This window comes from Nerophis ophidion, linkage group LG12, assembly GCF_033978795.1.
Source record: "Nerophis ophidion isolate RoL-2023_Sa linkage group LG12, RoL_Noph_v1.0, whole genome shotgun sequence".
In the NCBI taxonomy this organism is placed as follows: Eukaryota; Metazoa; Chordata; class Actinopteri; order Syngnathiformes; family Syngnathidae; genus Nerophis; species Nerophis ophidion.
The window spans coordinates 25,138,936-25,158,854 of NC_084622.1; positions in this window are offsets into that span (position 1 = coordinate 25,138,936).

Here is a 19,919-nt window from a genome sequence, read left to right on the forward strand (position 1 = left end):
AATTGTTGTCCCGGGAGATTTTCGGGAGAGGCACTGAAATTCGGGAGTCTCCCGTAAAAATTCCGGAGGGTTGGCAAGTATGATTGCGAGTGACAAGTTGGCGACCCCTCGATGCTCTTTTGGCTGAAGTTGCTCCTAATAACAATGCGCCTGGGTTTCTGTAGGGCTGTGCAACATGATCCCTGCGTCTGACATTCCTTCCGCTTTTGTTTTGCCTTCATATCCCCTTGTCTCGTGCCATCCCGTACGAGGCCTGACAATGTCTTCATCTGCTGCCGTCTTTCATCTGGCTCCTGTTAAAGCCTGAGCGAGAGAAACTGTGAAGGCTAGCGTCTGTCAGCAGCTCCACCAGAGAGCAATCCAAAAGCATATGTCATGTAATAAAAAGGAAGTATGTCGAATTAGCGTCCTTCTCCCTCGGCCCGAGACGCATTCCTCCATCATACATGGATATTTGTGTTCCCACTGCAGCTATTTATCACATCCATCAAATACCTGACGTCCATAGCTGATGTTGCGTTCAGGCGAACCAGCTTGCTTTCTTATCTACTGCTGCTCTCATGTCATCCGGCTGACGTGCCTTTCTCGAAGATTCTTGGCCAGATTTATGTCGGCGCCCGGCCCTCCTGCCTGTGGAGGCAAGTCCAAGTGATGGCGATGACTTGTCGGAGCCAGAAGGGGCATGATAATCTTCTTACAGCCATTAACATGAACAACCACTGCAAACAGGAATGAACCCCCAGGAGGCGACGGCGGGGTCAGTCGCCTGAGCACAGTTCAAGTGTGGAGAAGCATGCACTCGTACAAAACACCACAACAATGGAACCGCATCATTTGAAAATGTCAGTCACATCAGAAACCGTTCAGTTGCCTCAAAATTAGTGGTTGCATGAAACCATCATATTGGATATCACATGGGGACGGTGTAGCGAAGTTGGGAGACTGGCTGTGTCAGCAATCTGAGGGTTACTGCTTCAATCCCCACCTTCTACCATCCTAGTCACGTCCATTGTGTCCTTGAGCAAGACACTTCACCCTTGCTCCTGATGGGTGCTGGTTAGCGCCTTGCATGGCAGCTCCTGCCATCAGTGTGTGAATGTGTGTGTGGATGGGTGAATGTGGAAATAGTGTCAAAGCGCTTTGAGTTCCTTAAAAAAAGAGGGTAGAAAAGCGCTATGCAAGTACAACTCCTTTACCATTTACATGAGCATACCTCATGTGATATGAGAAAATAACGACAATACTTGTGAAAGTTACTTAAAGCAGTTTTTTCAACCACTGTGAGATACAGTCTGGTGTGCTTTGTAGATGATCTAATTTCACCTATTTGGGTTAAAAAAAATATTCCAAACCAGTAATTATAGTTTGCAAATGATGTGTTGTTGTTGAGTGTCGGTGCTGTCCAGAGCTCGGCAGAGTAGCCGTGTAATACTCTTCCATATCAGCAGGTGGCAGCCGGTAGCTAATTGCTTTGTAGATGTCGGAAACAGCGGGAGGCAGCGTGCAGGTAAAAAAGGTGTTTAATGCTTAAATCAAAAATAAACAAAAGGTGAGTGCCCCTAAAAATGTCATGACGTTGCCATTGGAGTGGTTCTCAACCTTTTTTCAGTGATGTACCCCCTGTATACATTTTTTTAATTCAAGCACCCCCTACTCAGAGCAAAGCATTTTTGGTTAAAAAAAAAGAGATAAAGAAGTAAAATACTGCATTATGTCATCAGTTTCTGATTTATTAAATTGTATAACAGTGTAAAATATTGCTCATTTGTCGTGGTCTTTCTTGAACTATTTGGAAAAAAAGATGTAAAAATAACAAAAAAAGTTGTTGAAAAATAAACAAGTGATTCAATTATAAATAAAGATTTCTACACTTAAAAGTAATCATCAACCCGAAGTGCCCTCTTTGGGGATTGTAATAGAGATCCACCTGGATTCATGAACTTAATTCTAAACATTTCTTCACAAAAAATAAATCTTTAACATCATTTTTTATGGAACATGTCCACAAAAAATCTAGCTGTCAACACTATATTGCATTGTTGCATTTCTTTTCACAGTTTATGAACTTACGTTAATACTTTGTTGAAGTATTATTCAATAAATATATATATAAAGGATTTTTGAATTGTTGTTATTTTTAGAATATTGTAAAAAAATCTCACGTACCCCTTGGCTTACCTTCAAGTACCCCCAGGGGTACGTGTACCCCCATTTGAGAAACACTGGACTATGGTGTGATTTGTTTTCCCGTGGTGCAAAGCGACTGGATCGGACACGGCGTGAAGGTTAAAACATGATTTTAATCTTAACTCGAAAAAAAGGAACAAACGAAAGGCGCTCTTAGCAGAGGTTCAAAACTTGGCTAAGAAAACAAAACTACCACAAAGGCAAAGCTATAGACATGAAACAAAACTTGCAATCTATTGCATGAATAAAGAAGACTTACTTGGAAAAAGAAAAGAGCATGAAAAAGAGCAGTATGGATCATCAGCATGAATAACAGGCTGACTGCCTGGCAACTACAGGCTTAAAAAGAGGTGACGTGATTAACAACAGGTGCGCGAGTCCAAATGAATCAGGTGCGTGACATGAGGACATGTGAAAATTAATGGGTTGTCATGGAAACAAAGCAGGGAGTGAAAAAACAGGAACTGACAGAGTGCAAAAACCAAACAGAATATAGCCAAACTAAACATGATCACCAGAAAAAAAAGGCATTGAAGCTTAGGGAAGGCTTTGCAGAACGAAACGAAAACTGAACTGGCTGCAAAGTAAACAAACACAGAATGCTGGACGACAGCAAATACCTACAGTGAAGCAAAAACAGCCTCCACAAAGTACATCCGAACATGACATGACAATCAACAATGTCCCCACAAAGAAGGATAAAACCAACTGAAATAGTTATGATTGCTAGAACAAAGTAGATGCGGGAAATATCGCTCAAAAGGAAGACATGACACTGCTACAGGAAAATACCAAAAAAGGTGGAAAAGCCACCAAAATAGGAGCGCAAGACAAGAACTAAAACAATACACAGAGAAAAACAGCAATGAACTCTAAATAAGTTGCGGCGTGAAGGGACAGGTGGTGACAGTACACCTACTTTGAGACAAGAGCTACATTGATGCATGCTGGTTATGGTTTAAAATCATATCCAACAATTGCGACAACGACTTTTTACTGTCAACTGGAGTTTGGTTGATTAATGATTTCTGCTGGTGGTGTGCCTCCGGATTGTTTTCAACGCAAAAAATGTGCCTTGGCTCAAAAAAGGTAGGAAAAAACTGGCTTAAAGTATCCTAAAACTCCAGTTTGTTGCCTAACAAACCTGATGTATTTTGGTGCTGCAGATAATATTACCATGTGATTATTTAGTGATTATTAAAGGCCTACTGAAACCCACTACTACCGACCACGCAGTCTGATAGTTTATACATCAATGATGAAATATTAACATTGCAACACATGCCAATACGGCCGGTTTAGTTTACTAAATAGCAATTTTAAATTTCCCACGGAGTTTCTTGTTGAAAACGTCGCGGAATGATGACGCGTGCGCGTGACGTCACGGACTGTCAAAAAATATTAGCTCAGCACCAGTTACGACCAAAAGTCGTCTCTTTTCATCGCAAAATTACACAGTAATTTGAACATCTGTGTTGCTGAATCTTTTGCAATTTGTTCATTTAATAATGGAGACTATAAAGAACAATGCTGCTGGTGGAAAGCGGTGTATTGCAGCTGTCTTTAGCACTGAGACACAGCCGGTGTTTATTTGTTTTTAACACAGAGCGGTCAAGCGAACATGTTTTCTACGTCAACCAGCATGTTTTTGGATGGGAAAATTGTGATATATATCTTACCGGAGACATCATTGGATTATTCATCCTCCTGCAGTAGCTGTTTAAAAGGCAGCTGTGAGCTTGGCTCCTCGGTTTCTCTCTGAGACACTGCGTGTTCACCGCAGCCGTCCGACCTCGAGGTATGTTTTTACAATCTCAATTGGCTTTTTCTAAGTGGCTAGCAATCCAGCCAATGGAAGTCATCCATTCTGAATTCTTCGGCTGAGAGAGCCATGAAAACCAAATATTTTTGAATGTATTTCAGTGAGAGCCATATAATATTTTTAACACTGAATACAACTAAATGCGTGCAATTTTAAGTAAGACCAACCTTTTTAGAGTATTTTACGTCTCTGATTCTTTTCAATAACATTGTTATTCTGAAGCTAATCAATAATAGATACAATATTTCTTACCATAATGCGACTTCTTGAACAGGTGCGGTAAAAACGGATGGATGGATGATAAAACGCAAGAGAATATTTTATATTTTGAACGTTATTTAAACACTGTGATTACCAGCGGAATTATTCATTCCTTATCATATTAAGCAATGTCAGCTAAAATGTATCTGAGAGCCAGATGCAGTCCTCAAAAAAGCCACATCTGGCTCCAGAGCCGTAGGTTCCCTACCTCTGCTTTAGTTTATCAGTTAATCTATTTTTCCATTCATCGGAAGAGAGGAGATTAAGGGGAGGCATTGTTGACAACGCTGTGGATACTTTCTAAATGTTTCAAATTACACATCGCTTGTCCCTTTCTTTGGATTCATATTAAACTAACAAAACAAGAAAATGCTGTAAAAAGCATACTTGCCAACCTTGAGACCTCCGAATTCGGAAGATGAGGGTGTAGGGGTGGAGTTGAGGTGGGGGGACGGGGTTGAGGTGAACGGGATTATGTGTGGTAGCGGGGGTGCATATTGTACCGTCCGAAAGAGTTAGTGCTGGAAGGGGGTCTGGGTATTCGTTCTGTTGTGTTTATGTTGTGTTAAGTGGCGCAGTGGTAGAGTGGCCGTGCGCAACCCGAGGTTCCCTGGTTCAATCCCCACCTAGTACCAACCTCGTCACGTCCGTTGTGTCCTGAGCAAGACACTTCACCCTTGGGCCTGATGGGTTCTGGTTAGCGCCTTGCATGGCAGCTCCCTCCATCAGTGTGTGAATGTGTGTGTGAATGGGTAAATGTGGAAGTAGTGTCAAAGCGCTTTGAGTACCTTGAAGGTAGAAAAGCGCTATACAAGTACAACCCATTTATCATTTATTTATTTATCATTCTTACGGCACGGATGTTCTCCCAAAGTAGGTTTGTCATTCTTGTTTGGTTTGGGTTCACAGTGTGGCGCACATTTGTAACAGTGTTAAAGTTGTTTATACGGCCACCCTCAGTGTGACACGTGTGGCTGTTGATCAAGTATGCGTTACATACTTGATGTGTGTAAAAGCCGCATATGTGACTGTTTGAATGGAGGAAAAGCGGACGGGACGACAGGTTTTAGAGGACGCTGAAGGCGGTGCCTTTAAGGCACGCCCCCAATATTGTTGTCCGGGTGGACATCGAGGGAAACTCTGGAGAATAGTTACTTTGGGAGATTTTCGGGGGGGCACTGAAATTCGGGAGTCTCCCAGGAAATTCGGTAGGGTTGGCAAGTATGGATAAGGCTAAACACATTTAAAAGGCAGCACTTAACACAGTAGTTGAAAAGAGCACTGTTGTTCTGACTGAATGAGGACCGGAGTTTGATTAGCCCAAATACAAATAAAATACCATAAACAACATAATAAATAACATAAACACAACAGAACAAATACCCAGAATCCCTTGCAGCCCTAACTCTTCCGGGACGCTACAATATACACACCCGCTAAGACAACCCCCCCCCCCCCCCCCCCCCCCGACCCCCACCCCCCACCGCAACCTTAACCCCCCCCCCCAACTCCCGAATTCGGAGATCTCAAGGTTGACAAGTATGGTCCAGGGTGTACCCCGCTTTTCCCTGCAACCCCAAAAGGGACAAGCGGTAGGAAATGGATGGATGGATGGATGAATAAAACAAATGAAACACGAAAAAAATAAAGAAATAAAATATTTGACCTCACAATTTGTAACAACCAACCGATGCTGTATAAGCTCATAGTCCTTTGATTTGTGCGAAAGTGGCGAGCAAACCATTTCGCCACCGGTGTCGTGCCAAAATGCAAACATTTCCTTTGTGGGAGCGCGCACCCCTCGCTACACCTGCATTTTTTGGCTTTGTCTCTCCACAGCAGATAATCAGATTTAAGACAAACACTTTACCTGTCAAGTTGTGGACTGTGGTGTGGTTTGTTTTACCGTGGTGCAAAGCAATTGGAACGGACATGGTGTGAAGGTAAGGACATCATTTAATCTTAATTCAAACAAAAGGCGCTCTCAGAGGAGGTACAAATCTTGGCTATGAAAACAAAACTTGCACTAAGGCAAAACTATGGTCATAAAACAAAAACGTGCACTATGGCATGAATAACCAAAAACTAACTTGGAACGGAACGAGAACGGGACATGGATTACTAGGGTGTATCGCGGGTGAGTAAAAGGTGATGTCGCCAGGCTGACTGCCTGGCAACTACAGGTTTAAATAATGCTGTGGTGATTAGCAGGTGCATGAGTCCAAATGAACCAGGTGCGTGACATGACAGGTGAACTGATTGGTTGGCATGGTGACAAAAACAACAAGAGTGCCAATGAATCCAAAACAAAACAAAACGTGACCACAAAACATGACATTACCATGTGGTTATTCTACCGGTGGGTTTTCTGTGGCTTTCGATGGTTCCGGTGCCAAATCCTGTTTTCGCAACTTGTGATAGGATACCAAGTGAGTATCCAATCACAGCATCAGGCTGGCTAGAAGGCCTTACTGACAACAACTTGTGATCTGATGGGCTATGGCAATTGTCTATCAACTGTATGTGTCCGCTCACTTACAGTGCACGGACGCCCACATTGTTGATTCTGAACACTCCGGGCAGATTTGGTACAGCAAGGCAACATAAGCTAGCTGAATTCTGATTGGATAACAACTCAAAACTCAAAACAGCACCGGAATGAGCATAATATAACATGAAGAGAATATGAATACTTTTAGATATTTAGGGAAAGAAAATATAAAATTACTTTTATCTTTAATTATGATCATGATTTCTGGTTATGTTAGGCCAGCAGAGAAGGCCTTCCTGGCCCTGGCAAAATGATCTGCCAATAGAACAAGAAAATTTGGCTAGTCAAGACTTTCCAAAACAAGTAAAAGTAGCTAACCTCAATGAACCCAAAAATAACTTAAAATAAGTATAGTCTCACTAATAGCGAGTGCACTTTTCTTGGGATTTAATAAAATACATTTTTGCTCAATATGTTGAAAATTTTTCTTAAATGAAGTAAATGCTAGTGCCATTATCTTGACATAATGATATGCGCTCGTCATTACATTTCTTGAAACCAGCAAACTTAAACTAAAAACTAGTTTATTGTTCTTAATGGAAAGGCAACAAGGCAACCGCTTGTTACTCTCGGGGTCTCCTAGCTGTTCAGGCACATCATATGGTCTAAAAATGCATTTTTCCATCGACAACATGACATCATCGCGCCAAGTGCGTGCTCTTTCAGTCAATTAGTGCACATATATACAGCCGGGCCACCGGCCAAAATATTTCTAATTGTCATTTTGAAGAATTTATCTGAATGTGCATGAACTATTTCTGTTCAAAATTGTTAAAAATGTCATATGTTAAATGTTTAAATATTAACTGTCAGTTTGCTGTGCTGTGCCAACTGTACTACTACTTAAGTACCGTATTTTTCGGACTATAACACAGTTTTTTCCATAGTTTGGTCGGGGGTGCGACTTATACTCAGGAGCGACTTATGTGTGAAATTATTAACACATTACTGTAAAATATCAAATAATATTATTTAGCTCATTCACGCAAGAGACTAGACGTATAAGATTTAATGGGATTCAAAGATTAGGAGTGACAGATTGTTTGGTAAACGTATAGCATGTTCTATATGTTATAGTTATTTGAATGACTCTTACCATAATATGTTACGTTAACATAGCAGGCACCTTCTCAGTTAGTTATTTATGCGTCATATAACATAAACTTATTCAGCCTGTTGTTCACTATTCTTTATTTATTTTAAATTGCCTTTCAAATATCTATTCTTGGTGTTGGATTTTATCAAATACATTTCCCCCAAAAATGCGACTTATATTCCAGTGCGACTTATATTTGTTTTTTTTTCCTTCTTTATTATGCATTTTCGGTTGTGCAACTTATACTCCGGAGCGACTTATACCTTATACCTCCAAAGCAGGGGTCACCAACGCGGTGCCCACGGGCACCAGGTAGCCCGTAAGGACCAGATGAGTAGCCCGCTGGCCTGTTCTAAAAGCAGCTCAAATAGCAGCACTTACCAGTGAGCTGTTTTTTTGACGAAGAATATTTGTGAAATATTTCTTCAAACTTATTATGATAAAAATTCAAAAAAATTATTCTGGCAAATCTAGAAAATCTGTAGAATCAAATTTAAATCTTATTTCAAAGTCTTTTGAATTTCTTTTAAAATGTTTGTTCTGGAAAATCTAGAAGAAATAATGATTTGTCTTTGTTAGAAATATAGCTTGGTCCAATTTGTTATATATTCTAACAAAGTGCTGATTGGATTTTAACCTATTTAAAACAAGTCGTCAAAATTCTAAAATTAATCTTAATCAGGAAAAATTACTAATGATGTTCCATAAATAATTTGTTTTAATTTTTCAAAAAGATTCGAATTAGCTAGTTTTTCTCTTCATATTTTTCGGTTGAATTTTGCATTTTAAAGAGTCGAAATTGAAGATAAACTATGTTTCAAAATTAAATTAGAATTTTTTTCGTGTTTTCTCCTCTTTTAAACCATTCAATGAAGTGTTTTTTCATCATTTATTCCATTGGTTCTTAACCTTGTTGGAGGTACCGAACCCCACCAGTTTCATATGTGCATACACCGAACCCTTCTTTGGTGAAAAATCAAATTTTTTTTTTTTTTTCAAATTCAAGACAAAGTTATATTTTTTTGCAAGACTTTAGTATGGGGAACATATTCTAAGTAACAACAACTTAATTTAGTGTTATTTGGACACTAGGGGAACATATTCTACGTAATAAAGACAGTTATTTGGTTAGGGTCAGGGTTAGAGGGTTAGGGTTATAATAAGGCCATGCCGAATAAGGCATCAATAAGTACTTAATAATCACTAATTAAAACCCAATATGTTACTAATTTGCATGTTAATAAGAAACAAATTAATGGTGAATATGTTCTCCATACTAAAGTGTTACCATTTTTTTTTTTTTTTACTGGTGCACAAAATGAACCGTGCATGAACATCACCTTGTTCAAACAACAAAACCAACATAAACTCACAACAAATTACGCACCTGCAAATCAGTCTGCTGTTGCCGTATCCGTAATACGCCGATAGGGAGAACTTTGTAATTACACGATTAGTCGGGTGTGTTTTGACGTCCACCGAACCCCTGAGGCCGACTCACCGAACCCCTAGGGTTCGATCGAACCCAGGTTAAGAACCACTGATTTATTCTCTACAAAAAAACCTTCGTAAAAGGAAAAAAAATGTGCGACGGAATGACAGACAGAAATACCCATTTTTTATATATATAGATTTATTTATTAAAGGTAAATTGAGCAAATTGGCTATTTCTGGCAATTTATTTAAGTGTGTATCAAACTGGTAGCCTTTCGCATTAATCGGTACCCAAGAAGTAACTCTTGGTTTCAAAAAAGTTGGTGACCCCTGCCTTAAAGTAAGGTACCTATTTTTTATTGTTTCATTGAAAATAAAACAGCAAAGTCTATTTGGCTGTCTTCTGTTTTAATTATGAGACACAATTGTGTCAGAGTTGTGGTGAACTGAATTTTTCATGTTTTTCTGTGTTGATTTACACGTCATGTTTACTCTCGCTCTCGCCCACAGTCTGGAGTGCAGCTGACGCTGGGCAATCGTGCACACCTGAAAGCTGATTAGGTGGCCTATTTAGTCTGGGTGCTGACGGCCTGTCAGTGCCGGAACTTTGTATTCCACTGCAAGTTCTCTCGCATGTGTCTTGGCCTCCTACAAACTCACAGTCTTTCTAGTCTGTCTTGTGCACCTCTCAGGTTTGCTTATTTATATCCTAGCCTTGTCTAGCGCCTTTAGTTAACATTTTGTTTCTTTGTTTTACTTCGTGTTTTGAAGTAAGTTATCCTAGCTTCGTCTAGCGTTTTCTGTTCAATTTTTTGGTTGTTTGATATAGTTATTTATTCATGGTGTGTTTTTGTATTTCCACCATCGCTTTTTGTTTTGGCTACGTTCCACTTCCACCTAAATAAAGGAAGAACTTAACTATATCAAACTATGTCTCTGCATCCTTGGGATCCACTCTCCAATTTTCGTAACAAGAGTCATGATTTTCTTATTGTCATGCTTGAAATAAGAAATTATTATTACTTCAAAAATGTAGTTTTATACTTGTGAGTGTTGATGACACAGCTTTGCATTCTAATTTCAAGCATGCTTTACTCAATATAGGTCAGCAAATCTCAGCTACAAGCTGTAATATCTTACTGAGATCATTTAGAACCAAAACACCTTAAAACAAGTAAAAAAACGCTTACATAAAATCTGCTTAGTGAGAAGAATTATCTTATCAGACAGAAAACAAGCAAATATCACCCTTATTTGAGATATTTCCTCTTAGTTAGATTTCAGTTTTTGCAGTGTGGGAAGAACCAGAGGAATTAGTACAAATGGGTTAATAACTGCCCTTAGGGCCTGCAGTTCCTAATCAGGATAATAGCAGAGGCACCTTGCGAGCACAAAGGAGTGAGGAGTTGTCATCATGACACTTGCTTCTGCATTCTTGCAAGATGGCTGACAAGCAGCAGCTTGTCACTCTTGCATGCTCTCTCATCCCAACCCCGCTGCCCCTCATTCCACAGCACTCTCACACATGGAAAGTGAGGCCCACTCTTGAGTTATGTGCTCGTGAGACATCTTTTATGTCCCCTGGAGGTCCTCTGTCAGAGCTGACTTTGGTCTTCAGTAACCATTACCTCAACTGAGAACATGATCCTTTTCTCTTTGTTTGTTACTTTTGTTTCCATCATGTTTACTCCATGTCGATGTCGTCCTCAAAGAAAAGGACGAGTGTAGTGAGTCTTATTCTGCGTTGTGTAATTTTTTAAATAAAACACACTTAACCATGTCGTCGTTTCATTATTTAATGGTACACTGCAAAAACTGAAATCTAAGTAAGATTGAATATCTCAAATAAATATTTTCTGTCTGATAAGATAATTCTTCTCACTAAGATTTTATGTTAGGGCGTTTTACTTGTTTGAAGGGTTTTGGTCCTAAATGATCTCAGTAAGATATTACATCTTGTTGCTGAGATTTTATAGATAGATAGATAGATAGATAGATAGTACTTTATTGATTCCTTCAGGAGAGTTCCTTCAGGAAAATTAAAATTCCAGCAGCAATGTACAGAGTTGAGATCAATTTAAAGAAAAAAGTAAAAAGTAAATAATGGGGGTTTAAAAGGAAACAAAATAGAGAAATATTACAAAAAGAATAAAAACAATGGGAATAACAATATAACAGTAAAATAAGAATATAACAAGACAAAGTAGGCAGTAGTGACCATGTTATGAAAACGTATCGCATTGTTAATGTTTTGCATCCCCTGTCATCCTAATATCCCCCGCCCCCCGTCCCAGAGAGGAGTTGTACAGTCTAATGGCGTGTGGGACAAAGGAGTTCTTGAGTCTATTAGTCCTGCACTTGGGATGAAGCAGTCTAGCACTGAACAGGTTCCTCTGGCTACTGATAACACTATGCAGAGGGTGACTGGCATCATCCAGGATGACCTATATTGAGGAAAACATGCTTGAAACTAGAATATTAACTGTTGCAAAGCTGTGTCATCAACACTCACAAGTTTAAAACTACTTTTTTAAAGTAATAACCTCTAACTTAAAGCATGAAAAAAATCATGACTTTGACACATTTGTCTCTCATATTAAAACAGATGAGAGCCAAATGGACTTTGTTAAAGTTAAAGTACCAATGATTGTCACACACACACTAGATGTGGCGAAATTATTCTCTGCATTTGAGCCATCACCCTTGATCACCCCCTGGGAAGTGAGGGGAGCAGTGGGCAGCAGCGGTGCCGTGCCCGGAAATCATTTTTGGGGTTTTAACCCCCAATTCCAACCCTTTATGCTGAGTGCCAAGCAGGGAGGTAATGGGTCCCATTTTTTCTGGTCTTTGGTATGACTCAGCCGGGGTTTGAACTCACAACCTACCGATCTCAGGGCAGACACTCTAATCACGAGGCCACTGAGTAATTGTTTTAGGTGGGTTAACAACTTTGTTGTTATGTTTTCAATGAAACAATAGAAAATACGTACTCTTATAGTAGTACAGTTGTTGTTCGTGAGAATATACATATTTTTTGGTATTTAGGGTTCATTGAGATTAGCTAATTTTACTTGTTTTGGAAAGTCTTGACAAGCCAAATGTTCTTGTTCTATTGGCATATAATGTTGCTTAGTTCAAATAAAATACCCCTAATTTTTTTATTTTTTATTCTTGTTTTTGAACACTGACTTTTTGCAGTTGAACCTGTGTTGGAAACATGAAACAACACATACACAGGTCTCAACTTTCTGGCAGACTGATATCAATCAATCAATCAATCAATGTTTACTTATACAGCCCTAAATCACTAGTGTCTCAAAGGGCTGCACAAACCACTACGACATCCTCGGTAGGCCCACATAAGGGCAAGGAAAACTCACACCCAGTGGGACGTCGGTGACAATGATGACTATGAGAACCTTGGAGAGGAGGAAAGCAATGGATGTCGAGCGGGTCTAACATGATACTGTGAAAGTTCAATCCATAATGGATCCAACACAGTCGCAAGAGTCCAGTCCAAAGCGGATCCAACACAGCAGCGAGAGTCCCGTTCACAGCGGAGCCAGCAGGAAAACATCCCAAGCGGAGGCGGATCAGCAGCGCAGAGATGTCCCCAGCCGATACAAAGGCAAGCAGTACATGGCCACCGGATCGGACCGGACCCCCTCCACAAGGGAGAGTGGGACATAGGAGAAAAAGAAAAGAAACGGCAGATCAACTGGTCTAAAAAGGGAGTCTATTTAAAGGCTTGAGTATACAAATGAGTTTTAAGGTGAGACTTAAATGCTTTTACTGAGGTGGCATCTCAAACTTTTACCGGGAGGGCATTCCAGAGTACTGGAGCCCGAAATGAAAACGCTCTATAGCCCGCAGACTTTTTTTGGGCTTTGGGAATCACTAATAAGCCGGAGTCCTTTGAACGCAGATTTCTTGCCGGGACATATGGTACAATACAATCGGCAAGATAGGCTGGAGCTAGACCGTGTAGTATTTTATACGTAAGTAGTAAAACCTTAAAGTCACATCTTAAGTGCACGGGAAGCCAGTGCAGGTGAGCCAGTATAGGCGTAATATGATCAAACTTTCTTGTTCTTGTCAAAAGTCTAGCAGCCGCATTTTGTACCAATTGTAATCTTTTAATGCTAGACATGGGGAGACCCGAAAATAATACGTTACAGTAATCGAGACGAGACGTAACAAACGCATGGATAATGATCTCAGCGTCTTTAGTGGACAGAATGGAGCGAATTTTAGCGATATTACGGAGATGAAAGAAGGCCGTTTTAGTAACGCTTTTAATGTGTGACTCAAAGTAGAGAGTTGGGTCAAAGATAACACCCAGATTCTTTACCGTGTCGCCTTTTTTAATTGTTTGGTTGTCAAATGTTAGAGTTGTATTATTAAATAGAGGTCGGTGTCTAGCAGGACCGATAATCAGCATTTCCGTTTTTTTGGCGTTGAGTTGCAAAAAGTTAGCGGACATCCATTGTTTAATTTCATTAAGACACGCCTCCAGCTGACTACAATCCGGCGTGTTGGTCAGCTTTAGGGGAATGTAGAGTTGGGTGTCATCAGCATAACAGTGAAAGCTAATACCGTATTTGCGTATGATGTCACCTAGCGGCAGCATGTAGATGCTGAAGACTGCAGGGCCAAGGACCGAACCCTGGGGAACTCCACACGTTACCTTAACGTAGTCCGAGGTCACATTGTTATGGGAGACGCACTGCATCCTATCAGTAAGATAAGAGTTAAACCAAGACAGGGCTAAGTCTGACATACCAATTCGTGTTTTGATACGTTCTAATAAAATATTATGATCGACGGTATCGAAAACAGCGCTAAGATCGAGGAGCAGCAACATAGATGACGCATCAAAATCCATCGTTAGCAATAGATCATTAGTCATTTTTGCGAGGGCTGTCTCCGTGGAGTGATTTGCCCTGAAACCGGATTGAAAGGTTTCACATAGATTGTTAGACGCTAAGTGTTCATTTAACTGCCCCGCAACAATTTTTGCGAGGATTTTTGAAATAAAGGGAAGTTGAGACACCGGTCGGTAGTTTACCATGAGGTCAGAATCGAGGTTAGGTCTTTTAAGAAGAGGATGAATAACCACTTTTTTGAATGCTAGGGGAACAGTTTCCGAGGAAAGTGATAAGTTTATAATATTTAGCACTGATGGACCTAATAATACAAAGAGCTCCTTGATCAGTTTCCCAGGAAGTGGGTCAAGTAAACATGTTGTTTGTTTTATTCCATTTACACATTGTAACAATTCTTCTAATGTTATTTCCTCAAAACAAGAGAAACTATTTTGGAGGGCAGTATCCGCCGTATATACAGTTGTGTCAGTGTTGATAGAACCCAGTTGTAGCTGGGACGCATTGTCTTTAATCTCCTTTCTAATGACTTCAATTTTCTTACTAAAGAATTGCATAAAGTCATCAGCTGAGTGGGTGGAGCTACTGGAAGGAGTCCCTTGTTGGGTCTGCTCCTTCTCATTCAAAAGTCAGAGGGAAGAGGAAGTAAAGAACCGAAAAAACAGCAAAGACACTTCCCAGCACCGGACATCCGCTTTTCAAAATAAAACCAACACTTCAAAATAAAAGATAACACCCTGTCTCGTCCATAATATAGCGCAACAACATCACACTATTATATTAGTACACACTGCAAAAAGTCAGTGTTCAAAAACAAGAAAAAAATATAAAAATATAAGAGGTATTTTATTTGAATTAAGCAAAATGATCTGCCAATAGACCAAGAAAATTCGGCTTGTAAAGACTTTCCAAAAAAAGTAAAATTAGCTAACCTCAATAAACCCCTAAATACCTTTAAAATAAGTATATTCTCACTAATAACAAGTGCACTTTTCTTTGTAGAAAAAAAGAGACCTTTTTGCTCAATAAGTTGAAAAATATTCTTAAATTAAGTAAACGCTAGAGCCATTATCTTGACATAATGATATGCTTGAAGTAAGAAATTATTACTTTAAAAAATTAGTTTTATACTTGTGAGTGTTGATGACACAGCTTTGCAACAGTTGACGTTCTAGTTTCAAGCATGTTTTACTCAATAGAGGTCATGACATCTCAGCAACAAGCTGTAATATCTTACTGAGATCATTCAGGACCAAAACACTTAAAACGAGTAAAACGCTCTAACATAAAATCTGCTTAGTAAGAAGAACTATCTTATCAGACAGAAAAAAAGCAAATATCACCCTTATGTGAGATATTTCATCTTACTTAGATTTCAGTTTTTACAGTGCATGTGATTTATTGCTTTTAAGTTTACAGATGAAGCGGTTCACTTTTTATGAACACTCGCTACAGTTAAGAATGTTCAAAGAAGTTGATTGCCTTCCTCCACACTTTCTGAAAGTAGGCTGACCATATTGTGAAATCTCAAAAAGAGGACACATATATGCTTGCCAAGGCGGGCAACACTAGGAGAAAATTTGCCAATGATACTTGAACTTGCAACTTCATAGCTTACCAAAGTCGTACTAAAACATTTTGATAGATATTTGATTGCTTTGTGTAATGTTCTATATTTTCAATGGAACATATAACGCTTTGGTGTTGTTTACTTGAGTCCTATTGCAGTCTACACGTATCTATTATGTGTGACTGCCATTTACTGGTCACACTTATCATTTCACCATATACCAAATAAAATATATTCGAAGTCGGTAAGCACAAGCAAAATTATTCCTCCCACCTCCAAAGACATGCACCTGGGGATAGGTTGATTGACAACACTAAATTGGCCCTAGTGTGTGAATGTGAGTGTGAATGTTGTCTGTCTATCTGTGTTGGCCTTGCGGTGAGGTGGCGACTTGTCCAGGGTGTACACCGCCTTCCGCCCGATTGTAGCTGAGATAGGCGCCAGTGCCCCCCGCTACCCCAAATGGGAATAAGCGCTAGAAAATGGATGGATGGATGGAGGACACTCTTTGTAGCGGAGGTCGTGACCCCAAAATGCAGGAGACAGGAGGCAACGTGCTGGTAGCAGAATTTTTATGTCCAAAATGTACAAAAACACGAAATAGGCTGCAGCTGGGGAATTCACAAAAAAAACAAAAAAAAAACAGGTAAAACTATGCATTAAAAAAGTACCAAAACTCAAATGGCGTGCAGCAGGGCAAATGGACCAAAAAGGCACAAAGAAAGCTATGCAAGATAGGTCATCTTCAAGGAAAAAAAGTAGATTGCAACAATCTCAATATTACATACCGTGTACATAACATCAAACAATCTCCAACAAACTCAAACTAGCTTAAATATTCCTCCGGTGCTCAGTGGCAGCATGTGAAACAAAATTACCCATCACCCGCAGGTGAGGAGTCCAGCGCTTAGGAGCAGGGGTGAAGCTACTGCAGGAACACCAACAGAACAGGATGTGAAAACTAAACATGAGCACTAACCAGGAAATGAACCAAAACATGAAAAAAATACACAAAAATCTAAAAAAAAGGATGAGCTGATCTAACAGGTCATAACAGAACCGGTACCAAAAAATACCAGTACTCCGTTTGCATCCATTGTCTGCAGGCAATAATCTTTTAACTATATTTAGAGAAGATCCGTTGCCCGGAACAGTTAGTTTGTCGCCCTCAGTTCCCTTTCTAGCAGTCCTGCGTTTGTGTTTGGTTACCATGGGTGCTGATTACTTTCACCTGCCTCTAATTAGGGTTCGGGACGCTCACCTGCTCCCGGGCACTAATCAGAGAGCTACTTATTACTGTTTTTCGCCACACTGAGTCTGGCTGTCTTATTTGCTCAATGCAACAGTTACGTCGTTACTTCTCAATTCCTGAGCTAAGTTCTGCCATTTGTTTTCCATGCTAAGCGTTCCTGTTAGCTATTCCGTTAGCTTCCCATGCTATCGGCACGCTTGTTTTGTTTATATGTATCCGGACTGCTTTATGAGAAATACATCACTGTCTTACCTGCACCTTGCCTCCGGAGTTTCCGCCTTTGCATTTTGGGAAAACGACCCGCGCATTACCATTCGACCACGACACAACAAAGATGATGAAGGTCATCGATCTATTTCAGGGGTGTCAAACTGAAATACAAAGTTGGCCAAAATTTTAAACGGAACAAATACTGTTGAACAAATTAACCTTTTAATAGGGACCCAAACAAGATTTGCATTAAATATTGAACAAGCAAGGCTTATATAACTTTAGTGACATGCAAAATCCAGTTTCAAATAATCGATCTATTCATTCATCTTCTACCGCTTATTCCCTTTTGGGGTAGCGGGGGGCGCTGTTGCCTATCTCAGATAATAATAATAATTAAAAAAATATCAATGGCATATCAAATAAAATTTAAATAAAAATGTAATGCCTTTTTTTCTATTTGCAATCTTCTGAAGTAAATATCAAATTTTTCCACAGGCTAATAATACATTTGAAAATAGAAAAACAATAATGAATGAACCAAACATTCAAGCCTTGACGTAGCAAGAGAAAATGCATGAATAAAACGTTAATTATTGCTCAGTTTGCTGGAGGTTTCCTGGAAGAGTTAGTGCTGCAATGGATTATAGGTATTTTTTCTGTTGTGGTACGGTGCGGATGTTCACCCGAAATGTGTTTGTCATTCTTGTTTGGTGTGGGTTCACAGTGTGGCGCATATTGGTAACAGTGCTAAAGTTGTTTATACCGCCACCCTCAGTGTGACCTGTATGGCTGTTGACCAAGTATGCCTTGAATTCACTTGTGTGTGTGTGTGTGTGTGTGTGTGTGTGTGTGTGTGTGTGTGTGTGTGTGTGTGTGTGTGTGTGTGTGTGTGTGTGTGTGTGTGTGTGTGTGTAAAAGCCACAAATATTATGTGACACGCGGTTAGTATGGAGGAAAAGCGCACGCCCCAATATAGTTGTCCGGGTGGAAATCGGTAAAAAATCGGGAGAATGGTTACCCCGAGAAATTTTCGGGAGGGGCACTGAACTTCGGGAGTCTACTGGGAAAACTAGGAGGGTTGGCAAGTATGAGTATTAGCGGTGAATGCGGCGTTACAGCAGCACCGACGCTGTATAATACCAGCGGGCCAGCTCTAATGCTAAATTGATATTGCCTCAAGGGCCAAATTAAATTACACGGCGGGCCAAATTTGGCCCGCTGGCCAGAGTTTGACACCCATGATCTATTTTAATCATGTTGTTGTTACGAAAGAGTATACATCAGGGGTGTCAAACCTACGGCCCGTGGGCCGGATAAGTCCCGCAAACAGGTTTTGTCCGGCCCGCGGGATGAGTTTGCTAAGTATACAAATTAACCTGAAATTTTTGAATGAAAGAAACAGATCTACATGTGTCTACTGCAGGGGTAGGGAACTTATGGCTCTAGAGCCAGATGTGGCTCTTTCGATGTCTGCATCTGGCCCTCAGATAAATCTTAGCTGACATTGCTTAACACGATAAGTAATGAATAATTCCGCTGGTAATCACGATGTTAAAAATAACGTTCAAAATATAAAACATTCTCATGCATTTTAATCCATCCATCCGTTTCAACCGCACCTGTTCAAAAAATAACAATGTTATTAAAAATAATTAGAGACTTATTATACTGGTAAAAAATTAGTTTTAATAAAAAAATTCACGCATTTAGTTGTATTCAATGTTAAAAAATATGATATGGCTCTTACGGAAATACATTTTAAAATATTTGGCTTTCATGGCTCTCTCAGCCAAAAAGGTTCCCGACCCCTGGTCTTCTGGATGTTGCAATAGCAATTCTTTGTATCTCTGTAGCTCAGGATTCGGCAACCCGCGGTTGGATCACTCTGATGTGGCTCAGCTGCGTACCCCCCCCCCCCCCCCCCCCAACCCTTTTTTCTGGGAGGTTTTCCAGATTTCGGTGCCTCTCTTTGAAATCTCCCCAGGATAACATTCTCAGATTTTCACCTGGTCAATAATATTGAGGGCGTGCCTTGATGGCAGTGCCTTAAACATCCTCTTGACCATGTCGTCGCGTCCGTTTTAATACTAGGCTATCTGAGTCCCGGCCAGCCACATCTAATTTGCGGATGCCAACTCAACATGCAAGCGACTGCAAGGCATACTTCTTCAACAGCAATACAGGTTACACTGAGGGTTGTGATATAAACAACTTTAGCACTCTTACTAATATGAGCCACACTGTGAACCCACACCAAACAAGAAAGACAAACACATTTCAGGAGAACATCTGCACTGTAACACAACATAAACACAACAGTATAAATACCCAGAATCCCATGCATCCCTAACTCTTCCGGGCTATATTATACACCCCCACTACCCGGGGGGTGTATAATGTAGCTCGGAAGAGTTCGGGATACATTATTTTTAAGTTACCAGTCCGGCCCACTTGGGAGTAAATTTTTCTCCATGTGGCCCCCTCTCTAAAATGAGTTTGACACCCCTGGTATACATTTAATGATAGCTAACACTAGCTAGCCAAATCGCTATCAGAGCTAACATCACACAAAGTGTTGCATTACTTACGGGCATAGTGTATGCATCATCACTTTATAAGAGGCTGGGATATAATGCTTACAAGTTGTGCC